Source organism: Protopterus annectens, chromosome 4.part0, assembly GCF_019279795.1.
Source record: "Protopterus annectens isolate FY-2018-M chromosome 4.part0, PAN1.0, whole genome shotgun sequence".
NCBI classification, from domain to species: domain Eukaryota; kingdom Metazoa; phylum Chordata; order Ceratodontiformes; family Protopteridae; genus Protopterus; species Protopterus annectens.
Genome location: NC_056733.1, coordinates 1,974,755,338 through 1,974,770,445, shown reverse-complemented (window position 1 = coordinate 1,974,770,445; position 15,108 = coordinate 1,974,755,338).

Here is a 15,108-nt window from a genome sequence, read left to right as displayed (position 1 = left end):
CATCATTTACCCCTTTTTCAAATAACTCATTCAACACCTCTAAAAAACATTATTTTGCCATTCTTGCATATCCTTATAATTAGATATTCAAGTCCATCTAGACCTGCAGCTGCTTCTACATTTACTGTTTTCAACACATTTTTAATTCAATCATTGCAATCTTTTCTTCCATTCTCTTATCTTCTTCATTTAATTTTTAAGTTCTATTTATGCTTTCTTATAATCTCACATATGAAAAAGTTTTCAAAATATGTCTTTTTATTGTCTGCATTATTTCTGTTTGTGTATTCATTATATGTCCTTAATCATTCCTTAACTCTCTTAGTATCCTTATTTTTTCTTTAAGAATTTTACTTAGGTATGGTGCTGCTACTTCTTTTATTCCTTGTAAAAATATATTTGTTTGAATAACATTTTATAATTTTCTTCTGGTTCATTACATATAACATTTTTTTTCTTTTTCTAGAAACTCTTCTTTATTGCCTGTTATGTTTTTAAAGACTTAGTTACTGATGTTCTTATATTTGCAACTATCTTGTATTCTTTTTGTCCTGTGCCATTCCAGCAATTCTTTTCTATATTTTTTCTTTTATACTAATCCACCAACTTGTCCAGTCTTTATAAAATCTTATCATGTTTATATGATCTAACCATAGTTGATGTATTCTTTTGTTTACATACTCATTTAACTCTGATTCATTAATTAATTTTATACCACTACCTATTTTTATACAGCGTATTTTTCTTGAATTTCTATCCAGATTGCTACATGCTCTGAAAAAAACTTCATTTTAACTCCTTGATGTAATATCCTTAGACTCTCTGATACTATAAAATAATCAATTTCAGTTCTCAAATTACTCCATTTGTATGTCCAAAGTTTGTTTTTCCATAAGTACATTTTACTACTTTTAAACATAGCTTTAAACATATCTGAAATTACTTTTACATCTGCCCCTTCTTTTCTCCTATGTCTTATATCACAATTGAAGTCTCCCACTACTATTACTTGCATATATACACTAACATAATCAAATAATTTCCTAAACATAATCTCTCTCTCTGTTTCTGTAGAGTGTATGGATAAAGTGCAATTACCCTATATATTTGGTTCTTCCATTTTATATCTAATATTAATATTCTCCCTAATACTACCAACATGTAATCCAAAATTTCTACACATTCTTTACATAAAAGTGCTATTCCTGACCATTTTTCTTTTCCTATTTTCCATATAACCTTGATTTCTTATAACTCATTTACTTGTATTCTTTCTTTGCTGTTGTTATTCCTACATCTATTTTATTATGATATCCATATCTCACAATCTATACCATTCCAACAATCCTAACATTTATTGAACATTCTTTATACTACTCACATTTTGGATAGGATTCTCACTTTGTAAAAAAGTTTCTATTGCTTTTATTCTTTTCATTTTTTGTTTCCTCCTGTTCCTATATTTTTAAATTTGCACTTACTGTCCTACACTCTCTTCCCAATAGAATTTCTTTTACTTTTAACTGTTATCCATTTATCTTTCCCTTCATCGATTGAATTACTTAATTATTCTATCTCTCCTTCTTTTTTTTCCTTTCACATATCCTTTTATTTCCATTCTTATATCTTCTTCAGTTGTATTTTCTTTTTGTGTCTCTTCAGTATAATCTACTAAAATAATCTCTCTTTCTTGGTCTACTTTTGTTTCCTGTGTATGATTCTCTTTAACATTGCAGTCCATCTATGAATGTCCCATTTTCTCAAACTTTATACATTTTTGCTCACACTTTTTTACTTCATGACCATTTTTGCCACCAATAAACATTTCTGTCACAGTTACTAAATAAATGATAATTTTTTACCACAAAGAAAACATGTTTTGGTTGACCCCTGTATTTAACCAACCCCTTATTCCATGACACATTAATTTTACTAAGCAAATGTATTATTTTGTCATTTTGCATTTTCAATATAACACCACATCCCCCTCCCCCAGTCCCTAAACCTCTGCTGTCATAAATCTTTGTAATGTCCATAACATATGTACACACTGTTTTTAAACAGTGGGAGGAATTCAGTAAAGCCTACATGGAGTGATTTTCCATGTAGGCATAGTGGCACGGCCCAAACACAGAAACCGGCAGCCAAGCGATCCATTAAACAGAGCAGAGGTGTGTGCACGAGTGTGCGAACATGGAAGGGTCTATGGAATGCAAATCACCTCATAAGCAGGTGAAATCAATCCAATAAGTAGAAAGGTATCTGTGTAGGAGCCGTGTTGGTGTCAGAAATGTACACAGAAAATAACCATGTACAGAAATGTAAAAATTAAGCAGGGACTGTAAAAGCCCCAAAAAAAGGTTGGATATTACAATGTAGGCATGGAAATGCCCAACACTATGCCCAGTGAGTCCAAAAGGCAATGCAATTCATTATAAAATATATATATTTTTTCATACACATATTACATTTGCACAATGAGCAGCAACGCACAAACATGCCGTTATGGAAAAAATATTAACATGTTGAAAAACTGAAAATAAGACATTTGCAAAAATAATGCATTATAGTGCTCTGCATGCAGCGTGTACAATGGCAGGTTTCAGTGGTTGCTAAGGAGGCAGGGCCTGGAGTAGTGAACTATCCAGAGTATATGCAAGGATATGTATGCAAATGAGCTGAGGTTAATGAATAGCAAAAATGGGCCACTGTGTCTGCAGATAAAACCCATGTAGGCCCAGAACCATGTTGGTGTTAGTAGAACAGGTAGCTGACATCAAGCGGGGGGGTGTCACTCTATGTTTAAGTGGATTGAAGCTCAGAGGTGCCCGCTTGTGCTCAGCTAAGCACAGCTAAGCAGGAATGTGTGCCCAGTGCTGCCAGGCTGTGTTTACCCCTGTGGCATGTGTTTTAGCTGGTTTAAGCTAAGCTGAGCATGCCTGTTAATGGGGGTGTGTCCAAACTGCTGAGCACTGTTTATACTAGAACGGCAGGTTTGAGCACCACACTGCAGTGCTTAGCAGTGAAAGTAATCTAAAAAAATAAATAAATAAAAGGAAATAGCCTGTTAAAGCCAATCAAGTATAAATGACTGATAAGCCCTGTTCTGCGGACACTGGGCAAAACCTTCACTGATAAACCTGGCAGGTGGAATGCATCATAGTCAGCCAATCACACAGGCTGCATCTGCAGCACACCAGTATAAAGTATGCATACACCCTTCAGTCTGATTTTTCCCACATACTCTGCACTAATGGAGTGCACACTTGGAAATTTTAACTTACAAAATGATAGGGGCTGCTGTTGCTCTGCTACATCTGATTGTGCTAGAGGCTAAGGTCAGTGCTGGTGCTGATGCTGACAATAGGACTAGACTGAGAAAGAGAAGAGTGTTCAGGCCCATGGTAACCTTCCAGGAGCTATATGAGCTGGAGGTTGTAGAGCACTACAGGGTGGACAGGGACATACTACAAGAACTCACCGAACTTTGCCACCCTCAACTCAGACCCAGAGCCAACAGAGGGGAACCCATCCCAGTGGAAACAAAGGTATGTGTAGCCCTTAGAATATTAGCTGAGGTACCTCTCAAAGACTTACTGGGGACATGATGGGGGTCTCACAGGCATCTGCATCCAGGGTACTCCACCAGTGCCTGGTTGTCATGCAAACATATGCCAGTGAGCACATATATTTACCTCACACTCCTGAGGAGAGGGCCAGCAATATGCATCTCTTCTACCATGTAGCACACTACCCTGAGGTACTGGGTGTCATAGACTGAACTCATGTGCACATCAAAGCACCACCTGGTGAGGAAGGTAGAGTCTATGTCAACCACAAGGGGTCTCACTCTATCAACTGCCAGGTTGTGTGCAATGCCCATGGTATTATCAATAATGTGTGTGCTAGCAGGTATCGTGACTCCCACATCTGGCACACATCACAGCTGTACCAGACGTTTGCCAGGGGGGATATCCCATACGGCCATCTACTGGGGGATGCTGGCTATGCATTGGAACCATGGATGATGACACCCATCAGAAATGCACACACACCTACCGATGAATGCTATAATGAGGCAGACGCACAAATTAGAAACATCACAGAATGTGTGTTTGGGCTGCTCAAGTCACAGTTCTGCTGCCTCAATATATCTGGTGGCGCCTCGCAGTACTCTCAGGCCACATGTGCACATATGTTCACAGTATATGCCATGCTACACAATATGATCCTGTGGAAACAGCTGCAGGAGGAACATGACAGGTAAGGGACACACAGCCCCCCCACCAGTGCCAGGGTCCCCACAGCCAAAGGGAGAATCTCAGAGGAGGAATCCCCTTGAGCTTGTCCCTATTGGCAGACATAGGCATGACCAGTATGTCCTGGCCTTGACAAAAAGGCAATGCATAGCACATGCACTGACATCCTAGGGACTGACACCTCACTCCAACTCACATACATAGTAAAACTGATGCCAGCCACATCACACAACCTGTACCTTACCATGTATTGGCTTTGTACTGTATTAATCAGATAGAGTCAGCCTTGAAGCACTGTTATATCAACTGCTGCAGGCACAAGGTAAGTCACTCTTCTTTACACCAAATGTATAGGGTGCTAGACTATGGTAGCATATGTATGGACCTGATGCATATATGCAAGAGAATAGAGTGGGCTACTGGGATACCTGCAAACAACTGACAGCTATGTGGGACAACAGGAACTCTCTGCCCAATAGTGGCCACATCATAGGAATAGAGGCCACTACCTCTCCAATCTTGAAACAGACAGCCAGTTCAACTCATTCTTCATAGACTGCATAGCTAAATTATCAGTCTACTTCCCACCCCCTCCTTCACCACCACCCCTCCTGCCCCAACCACCACCCCAGTCATCAACCTTTCTCCATATCCTTCTGTCTCAAGCTCATCCCCACAAGCACTATATAAATACTTCTCAAACTCAAACCCTGTCGCAATGCACTCGACAAGCTTCCACCCACATTCCTCAAACATTCTGCAGACAGCATTGCCTATCCCATCTCTATTCTTATGAATAGATCCATACAAGAATCATATGTCCCTTCTATCTGGCACCATGCTTACATCATCCCACTCCACAAAGGTGGCAAAAATACTGATACCACCAACTTCAGGCCTATTGCCATGCTTTCCCCTTTCTAAAATACTAGAGAAAACAATACAAGCACAAGTCATGGCACACCTAACACTAAACAATCTCCTCTCCCCTACCCAACATGGCTTCCACTCTGGCCACAGCACTATGACTGCCCTTCTTTCCTTTCTTGAAACTATAAACCTTGAACGTAACTCAGGCAAGTTCGTATCCACACTATTCCTAGAGCTGTCAAAGGCCTTTGACACCATCTCACACACCCTACTTGTATCCCAACTCTCCACCCTACAACTCTCTCCTATCACCATCGCCTGGTTTTCCAGCTACTTGTCCAACCGCCAACAAGCTGTCCAATGGAAAACTTCAACCTCCCCTTCCTTCCCACACACACAGGTGTCCCACAAGGTTCTGTTCTTGGCCCTCTTCTCTTCAACCTATTCATTAACAACTTTCATCAGTCCAGCCCAGACTTATCTATTATCCAATATGCAGATGACTCAACAATAGCCTTCTCCCCTCCGAGCTCCTAGCAAAAACCCAACTAGCCTTCTGCAAAACAGAAACCTAGATGTAGTCTAACCATCTGGCATTAAATGCAAATAAAACCAAACTAATGTTTTTTTCCACTACCAAAATCTCCATTGACAAATCCACATTCACCATACAGAGCCAAAACAACACCCTCCTTGAAATTTTTCCCAACACCAAGCTTCTTGGCATCATTATTGATGAAGAACTAAAATTTGACACCCACATCAAATCCACAATCAAAAAATCCACCAAAAATTAGGTCTCCTCTACAGGCACAACTGCTTCCTAAGCCCCTCTACCCATCAAACTCTTGCATCCATCTTCCTACTCCCCTCCCTTATGTATGGTGCCCCTCTTTTCACCAATCTCCATCTTGGCCGTCGGTCCAAACTTGAATCCTGCTACCACAAGATCTCCAAATTTTCAATCATTTCAAAAAACTCATCCCACCACTGCGACTACTTCCTCACCCTCAACTGGCTTGAACTACCCAGCTACCTCATTTACCTACAACTCACCATTGCCCACAAGCTCATCTTTAAACCTGCCAATTACCCAGCTCTTGCTGCTTCCTTAAAACCTGACATTCCCAACCGCTCACTCAGATCCAAAAACCAAAATCTCCTTCAGGTCCACAAACCTGAACGATCTCCTGGCCATCTACTGCTGTCTCACTCCTTAGCTAAACAGTGGAACTCACTTCCCACACACCTACACAACCTACCTAACCATACAAATTTAAAATCTCAGCTACTCTCTCATCTTTCTTCCAAATGGGAATGCCCTTGCCATGCTCCAACTTAACCCCCACATTCCACCTTGCACTGACTCATCCAACTACCTCTACTATTACTTCATCCCACCCAAAACAATCCCTCCCCTACTAAAAACTAATTTTCTCTCTAATATCTATTTACTGTACTCTCCAATCTCAAATATACTATTACCCTCTCCATGCATAATATTTTCCTAACCTACTAATGGCTAGTAGCTATATATTTTGAAATGTAAAACCTACAACTGAGTTTATAACATAAATATGCACTGTATGTAAATGTTGAAATGTCTGTTTTGAATTATGTCTTTTCATTTTTGTAACATTGTGACAAGCCAATTATCTGTAAATGTTTAATTAGCTGTATGAACTATGTGAAATGTAACTTGCAATTATTGTGGAGCTTTTCTCCCTGGGCCTCCACTGAAAATGGGCTCTTCTTGGCCCAGTGGACTTCCCTGGTCATCAGACTTAAATAAATAAATGAATAATATGCAGTAGGCCCCTAGGCAGCAAAACCCACTGCACTATGCAAGGGAAATGACAAACAGTGGGGTCATAGGACAGATGAACAACTGTCAATGCTACAGTCCCCTACCCCCAACACACCTGTGTTCCCATACAACTGCAGTAACATTATGTTTGCAGGGTATAGTCACAACCACAAAGGTAAAAATCACGAATCCAAGAAACCACAATGTCAGCCAAACTGTTTATTAAAACACAATCTCTAGTGCCTCGGCTTGCGTCAAGATTTTAAGGAATAAAATTCACCATAAAAGACACTCATATAAATACCAGCAGCCCTCCACTAATTGAATACAATTATATAATTATATAATACAATTAAATTGCCATTTAAGTATTTACATTAAAATTTGCCAACTACACTCAGTATTAAGCCCCCCTAGGGGTCAATGTAGAATATTTCAATATAAATATTGCTTCTTTATGCAACAATTTATGTATTATATATTCACTTGATTCACAATATACTTTCTCCAAAACAGTAGCTTGCAAGCTACTCACATTGCTATTATGTACACATTTAAAATGTTGTGCCAAAGGGCTTTCAAGTTTACCAGATCTAATATCTCTGAGATGCTCTTGTAATCTGGTCTTGAAAGCCCTTTTAGTTTGTCCTATGTAAAAAAGTTTGCACCCACATCTAATAGCATATATAACTCCTTCAGTAACACAATTAAAATGCTCCTTAACTGTACAAACTACCCCATTAATCTTAGAAAAAGTTTTCACCACATATTCACAGCTGATACACCTTCCACACTGGAAGGTGCCCACCTCTTGAATAACTTGTATTAACATATCCGTTGGTCTTTTAAATTGAGTATGGACAAAAATGTCCTTAATGTTCCTTCCCCTTCTATCAGAAAAAAACAGGTGATTGGGTTGTAAAACTCTGTAAGTCCCTGTATTTTCTCAAAAAATCTCAGTAATACAATAGCATTTTCTTAATAGAAGGACTTAAAATATTATATGTGGTTACTATAAAAAACTCTCATTGTCCACATTATTTTTCTCAAAATTATTACATCCATAGTAAGGTTTAACTGTAACCCAGTCACTGGGGATGCACAAGCCAGTGCATTTCTTTGTGCCGGTCCCAAGCCCGGATAAATGGGGAGGGTTGCGTCGGGAAGGGCATCCGGCGTAGAATTTTGCCAAATTATACATGCAGACAACAGTACAGAAATACATATCGGATCGGTCGAGGCCCGGGTTAACAACGACCGCCACAAGTACTGTTGGCCAACAGGGTGCTGGCGGAAATTGGGCTACTGTTGGCCGAAGGAGGAGAAGAGGAAGAAGGCATGCCTGAAGGCAGGTAAAGGCTAAGACTCTGACAGTGAGGGTTGGAACTTTGAATGTTGGCAGTATGACTGGTATAGGGAGAGAGCTAGCTGATATGATGGACTGAAGGAAGGTTGGTATATTGTGTGTGCAAGAGACCAGATGGAAGGGGAGCAAGGCTAGGTGTATCAGAGGTGGTTTCAAATTGTTTTATCATGGTGTGGATGGGAGGAGAAATGGTGTAGGCATTATCCTGAAGGAACAGTATGCTAAGAGTGTTTTGGAGGTGAAAAGAGTGTCGGATAGAGTGATGTTTATGAAGCTGGAAATGCTCCACAAGTTGGGTGTGCGATGGATGAGAAAGAAACATTTTGGAGTGAGTTGGATGAAGTGGTGATGACTGTTCCCAAGGGTGAAAGACTGGTGATTGGAGCAGATTTCAGTGGGCATGTTGGTGAAGGGAACAGAGGGGATGAGGAAGTGATGGGTAGGTATGGTGTTAAGCAAAGGAATGCAGAAGGTTAGATGGTAGTGGATTTTGCGAAAAGGATGGACATGGCTGTGATGAATACGTATTTTAACAAGAGGGAGGAGCATAGGGTGACATACAAGAGTGGAGGAAGATGCACACAGGTGGATTATATCTTATGTAGAAGGGCCAGTCTGAAGGAGATTGGAGACTGTAAAGTGGTGGCAGGGGAAAGTGTAGTTAGACAGTATAGGATGGTGGTTTGTAGGATGACATTGGTGATCAAGAAGAGGAGGATGAGTGTGAGGGCAGCACCAAAGATCAAATGGTGGAAATTGAAAAGGGGTAATTGTGAGGTGATGTTCAGGGAAGAGTTAAGACAGGCACTGGGTGGCAGTGAATAGTTACTGAATAGCTGGGTTACTACAACAGAGCTAGTAAGAGAGATGGCTAGAAAGGTGCTTCGTGTGACATCTGGAAAGAGGAAGGAGGACAAGGAGACCTGGTGGTGGAATGAAGAAGTACTGGAGAGTATACAGAGAAAGAGGGTGGCAAAGAAGAAGTGGGATTGTCAAAGAGATGAAGAAAGTAGACAAGAGTATAAGGAGATGAGGTGCATGGCAAAGAGAGAGGTGGTGAAGGCTAAGGATAAGGCGTATGAAGAGTTGTATAAAAGGCTGGACACTAAGGAGGGAGAAAATGACCTGTACCAATTGGCTAGACAGAGGGACCGTGCTAGTAAAGATGTGCAGCAGGTAAGGGTGATAAAGGATAATGAGAGAAACCTACTCACAAGTGAGGAGAGTGTGTTGAGCAGATGGAAAGAGTACTTTGAGGGGTTGATGAATGAAGAGAATGAGAAGGAGAGAAGGTTGGATGATGTGTGATTAGTGAATCATAAAGTGCAGTGGATTAGCAAGGAGGAAGTAAGGATAGCTATGAAGAGGATGAAGAGCGTAAAGGCTGTTGGCCCAGATGACATACCTGTGGAAGCATGGAGGTGTTTAGGTGAAATGGCAGTGGAGTTTTTAACTAGATCGTTTAATGAAATCTTGGAAAGTGAGAGGATGCCTGAGGAATGGAGAAAAAGTATTTTGGTACTGATTTTTAAGAATAAGGGTGATGTGCAGAGCTGTAGTAACTACAGAGGGATTAAACTGAACAGTCACAGCATGAAGTTATGGGAAAGAGTAGTGGAAGCTAGGTTAAGAAGGGAGGTGATGATTAGTGATCATCAGTATGGTTTTATGCCAGGAAAGAGCACTACAGATGTGATGTTTGCTCTGAGAGTGTTGATGGAGAAGTACAGAGAAGGTCAGAAGGAGTTGCATTGTGTCTTTGTGGATTTACAGAAAACATATGACAGGGTGCCTAGAGAGGAGTTGTAGTACTGTATGATGAAGTCGGGAGTGTCAGAGAAGTATGTAAGAGTGGTACAGGATATGTACGAGGGTAGTGTGACAGCGGTGAGGTCTGCAGTGGGAGTGATGGATGCGTTTAAGGTGGAGGTGGGATTACATCAAGGATCAGCTTTGAGCCCTTTCTTATTTGCAAAGTTGATGGACAGGTTGACAGACGAGATCAGACAGGAGTCCCCGTGGACTATGATGTTTGCAGATGACATTGTGATCTGTATTGAGAGTAGGGAACAGGTGGAGGAGACCCTGGAGAGGTGGAGATATGCTCTAGAGAGAAGAGGAATGAAGGTCAGAAGGACTAAGACAGAATATATGTGTGTGAATGAGAGGGAGGATAGAGGAATGGTGAGGATGCAGGGAGTAGAGGTGGCAAAGGTGGATGAATTTAAGTACTTGGGAGCAGCAGTTCAGAGTAATGGTGAGTGTGAAAGAGAGGTGAAGAAGAGGGTACAGGCAGGATGGAATGGGTGGAGAAGAGTGTCAGGAGTGATTTGTGACAGACGAGTACCAGTAAGAGTGAAAGGGAAGGTCTACAAGTGGGTAGTAAGACCAGCTATGTTATATGGGTTGGAGACAGTGGCATTGACAAAAAGGCAGGCGTCAGAGCTTGATGTGGCAGAGTTGAAGATGTTAAGATTTGCACTGAGTGTGACGAGGATGGACAGGATTAGGAATAAGTATATTAGAGGGTCAGCCCAGGTTGGAAGGTTTGGAGACAAAGCCAGAGAGGCAAGATTACGTTGGTTTGGACATGTGCTGAGGAGGGATGCAGAGTATATTGGGAAAAAGATGCTAAGTATGAAGCTGCCAGTTAACAGAAAAAGAGGGAGGCCTATGATAAGGTTTATGGATGTGGTGAGAGAGGACATGCAGGTGGTTGGTGTGACAGAGCAAGATGCAGAGGACAGGAAGAAATGGAAACAATTGATCTGCTGTGGTGACCCCTAACTGGAGCAGCCGAAAGAAGTAGAAGAAGAGAAAGAAGTAAGGTTTAACTGTACCTTCCCTATTCAAAAATATTTGTAAGAGCATTTTCCAATATATGTTTAGCATATCCCCTCTTAAGAAATATTTCAGCTGTACACAGTAGTTCCTCCTTCATATTTTCAAAATTACTACACAACCTAAAAATTTGTGAAAATTCTCCAAATGGAAGGGAATTAATCATATGGGGCGGATGACAACTAGACCTCACTAAAAACTTATTTACTTCATTGAACTTTCGATGTATCTTAGTTCTAATCGAACATTTTATTATTACATTAGATCCAAAAATGTTACTCTAGCCCCATATTGTAAACCATCAAAACTAATTCCCAACCTATTGTGATTTCACCTTTCTACAAATTCTGTTACCTGATCCCTACCGCCTTTACAAATAAAGAGGAGGTCATCAATAAATCTAAAATATTTTAACACACATTTTCTATAATTCTCACTTCTATATATGTATTCTGACTCAAACATCCCCAAGAATAAATTTGCGTACATGGGAGCAAAAGGCTGTAACTGATGGTATAATGTTTCTTCAAACACAAAATAGTTATTGGTCAAACAAAAATATATAAATTCCATGTCATAATATGCTAAAGGTGAATCTCCCGGGTCTATATCACACCAGCGAATGCAAAAAATAGTGAACGCTGATATATCGAACTTCAAAGTCCAAAAGTTGAAAAATGTGAAGAAACGGTTCAGCAAATTTTTTCCAGGGAAAAAATTTGCTGATCCAAAAAAAAAAAAAAAAGGAGTATACAGTCACCCCCAACTTAAATATATCAACTCTGAGATCGCACCACAGTGGAGAAAACAGCAAAGCCCGGAGAATGGCACAGTGAATTTTTTCCCTGGGAAAAAATTTGCTGATCCGTTTCTTCGCTGTTTTCAGCTTTCAGACTTTGAAGTTCGATATATCAGTGTTCTCTGATGTGATAAAGACCCGACTCTCCCAAGTACAACCTTAAAGCTTCCATGCCAAACTCATGTTTAATATTAGTATATAAACTCCTTACATCTATATAGAGCCAATACATATCAGAATTCCACCTAATGTCATTGATTTTGTTTAGAAAATCAAAAGTCTTTAATATGTGATGGTAGCTTAATAGCTTCTTTCAACAAAAAATGATGAATCACCACACTAACATTATGTAAAAAATATTTAGCAGCTGAGACAATTGGTCTGCTAGGGAGTTGTAAGATATCCTTGTGGATCTTAGGTAGGCAGTAAAAATATGCCATACCTGTGTTAGTACATATTAACTTTTTATCCACTTCTAAATCCAGCCAATACCCCAGCCTTATCCCTTTATTAATTAAATTCACATATCTATCTCTAGCTTCTTGATACTGTGGGATATCTACTATCTCATATGTTTCTTTATCATTCAATAAACTCAGACACATTCAAATATTGAGAAAAATGCATAATCACAATTCGATTACCCTTATCATAAGGCTTAATAATTAAATCATGCTGTTTACTAAAAGCTACTAATGTTTGCCACTCATTTTTAGTTAAATTGTATTCCACTTCTTTGATAGTAAACATTTTGGCATATTTTCCAACTCAAAATCCACCATACCATGGACTTTACATATTCCTTCATGTCTAAATGGTGGCATAAAGTTACTTTTAAATTGAATATTAGTAGCATCGAGCATACAATAAGCATTATATTCATTTGATAAACTTGATGTACATGACACAAAAGATTCATCTGATTCATCGAATGACAAACTGCCATCCACAATATCAAATACACTACTCACAGCATCACTACTATATTTATTATAACACAAATTTCCTTTCTGAAAAAAGTCTTTCAGATGTAACTTACGGACTAGTTGGAATAATTCAATTTTACACTGATGTAATTTAGGTACAACCGAGGGAAAAATTTTAAGACCACAACATAAAGCAGAATACACATATTCACTAATACTCTGTCCTGATATTTTAACAATTATATTATGATCACTATCATCAACAGAATCAGTTCCATCTAGTTCTCTTATCACCCCACTGTGAGGTAGATTCACGAAACTGTTCCTGTTGAGGACACCCTCGCTTCCTCTGTCTGTTATCATTCTTCCAAAATTTGTCCCTCATATGTTGATTCCTAGCTTCCGGCATTGGCGGAAAGGCTTCTTCATCATCAAAATCACTAAAAAACCTACTATTGTCACTAGAAGAAGCCTCTCCATGTTGGATCTGTTTTCCTGCATGCCTCTGAAAGCGTACATGAGAACGCTTTCTCCGACTGGATGACCTCAAGAAGGCTGTACCACTTTCATAGTCTCATAGGTCTCTTCTTATTTTGTATAATTTTTGTTCCACTAATTGCTGCTCTAATGTTGTGAGTTTAGATTTTATATCTTGTAAGCAAGATTCAAGTCTAGCTTTGACAATTAGTACAGCCAAATTGGAGCACACAATGGAAATCTCCACCTTAACTTTATCTAATTTTACCCTATCCCTTTCAACAAGGATGGTAATCCACTCCATGGAACACCGATGTGCTGCTTTCTCCCATCGCTGCTTGAATATTTTATCCTCTGAATCAGTTAAACCAAAAGGCATAAATGGAAATTTTGCAGCCCTCAGTCCTCGTGGAGAAACATCCAACTTCACATATCTCTGAAGGCTCACCATGTTGTAATACACAGACATTTCTTTTGTAAGCAATTGCTCCAATTTATTGTACAAAGTAACAGCCTCAGCTGAAAGATCTATGGCACTCTTACCCACCACTGTGAATGGATTATGGGAATGCTTACCCCTGGTCTCATTGAGGAATCTTTCCCATACCGTGGAAGAAAGCACTTCACCACTAGTGACTGATGTATCATCCCGCTCTCTCTGCTCTCTCACTGGTCTAAAGAAACTGTCCAGGGTACACTGAGTGGAATCTGTAACTTCATGTCAAAAAGGACGAGGAAAATCAACTGCTGGATCACTGGTCATACCAAAATATAGTCACAACCACAAAGGAAAAAGGTATGAATCCAAGAAACCACAATGTCAGCCAAACTGTTTATTAAAACACAATCTCTAGTGCCTCGGCTTGCGTTAACCCTTTAAGGAGTAAAATTCATCATAAAACACACTCATATAAATACCAGCAGCCCTCCACTAATTGAATACAATTATATAATTATATAATACAATTAAATTGCCATTTAAGTATTTAAATTAAACTTTTCCAACTAGACTCAGTGTTAAGCATCTTAGGGGTCAATGTAGAATATTTCAAAATAAATATTGCTTCTTTATGGAACAATTTATTTGTTATTTATTCACTTGATTCACAATATACTTTATAGAAAACAGTAGCTTGCAAGCTACTCACATTACTATTATGTACACATTTAAAATGTTGTGCCAAAGGGCTTTCAAGTTTACCAGATCTAATATCTCTGAGATGCTCTTGTAATCTGGTCTTGAAAGCCCTTTTAGTTTGTCCTATCTAAAAAAGTTTGCACCCACATCTAATAGCATATATAACTCCTTCAGTAACAGAATTAAAATGCTCTTTAACTGTAAAAGCTACCCCATTAATCTTAGGAAAAGTTTTCACCACATATTCACAGCTGATACACCTTCCACACTGGAAGGTGCCCACCTCTTGAATAACTTGTATTAATATATCCGTTGGTCTTTTAAATTGAGTATGGACAACAATGTCCTTAATGTTCCTTCCCCTTTTATAGCATTTTCTTAATAGAAGAACTTAAAATATTATATGTGGTTACTATAAAAAAACCTCTCATTGTCCACATTTTTTTTCTCAAAATTATTATATACCTAGTAAGGTTTAATTGTAACTTCCCTATTCAACATCATTTAACACTGAGTGTAGTTGGAAAAGTTTAATTTAAATACTTAAATGGCAATTTAATTGTATTATATAATTATATAATTGTATTCAATTAGTGGAGGGTTGCTGGTATTTATATGAATGTAT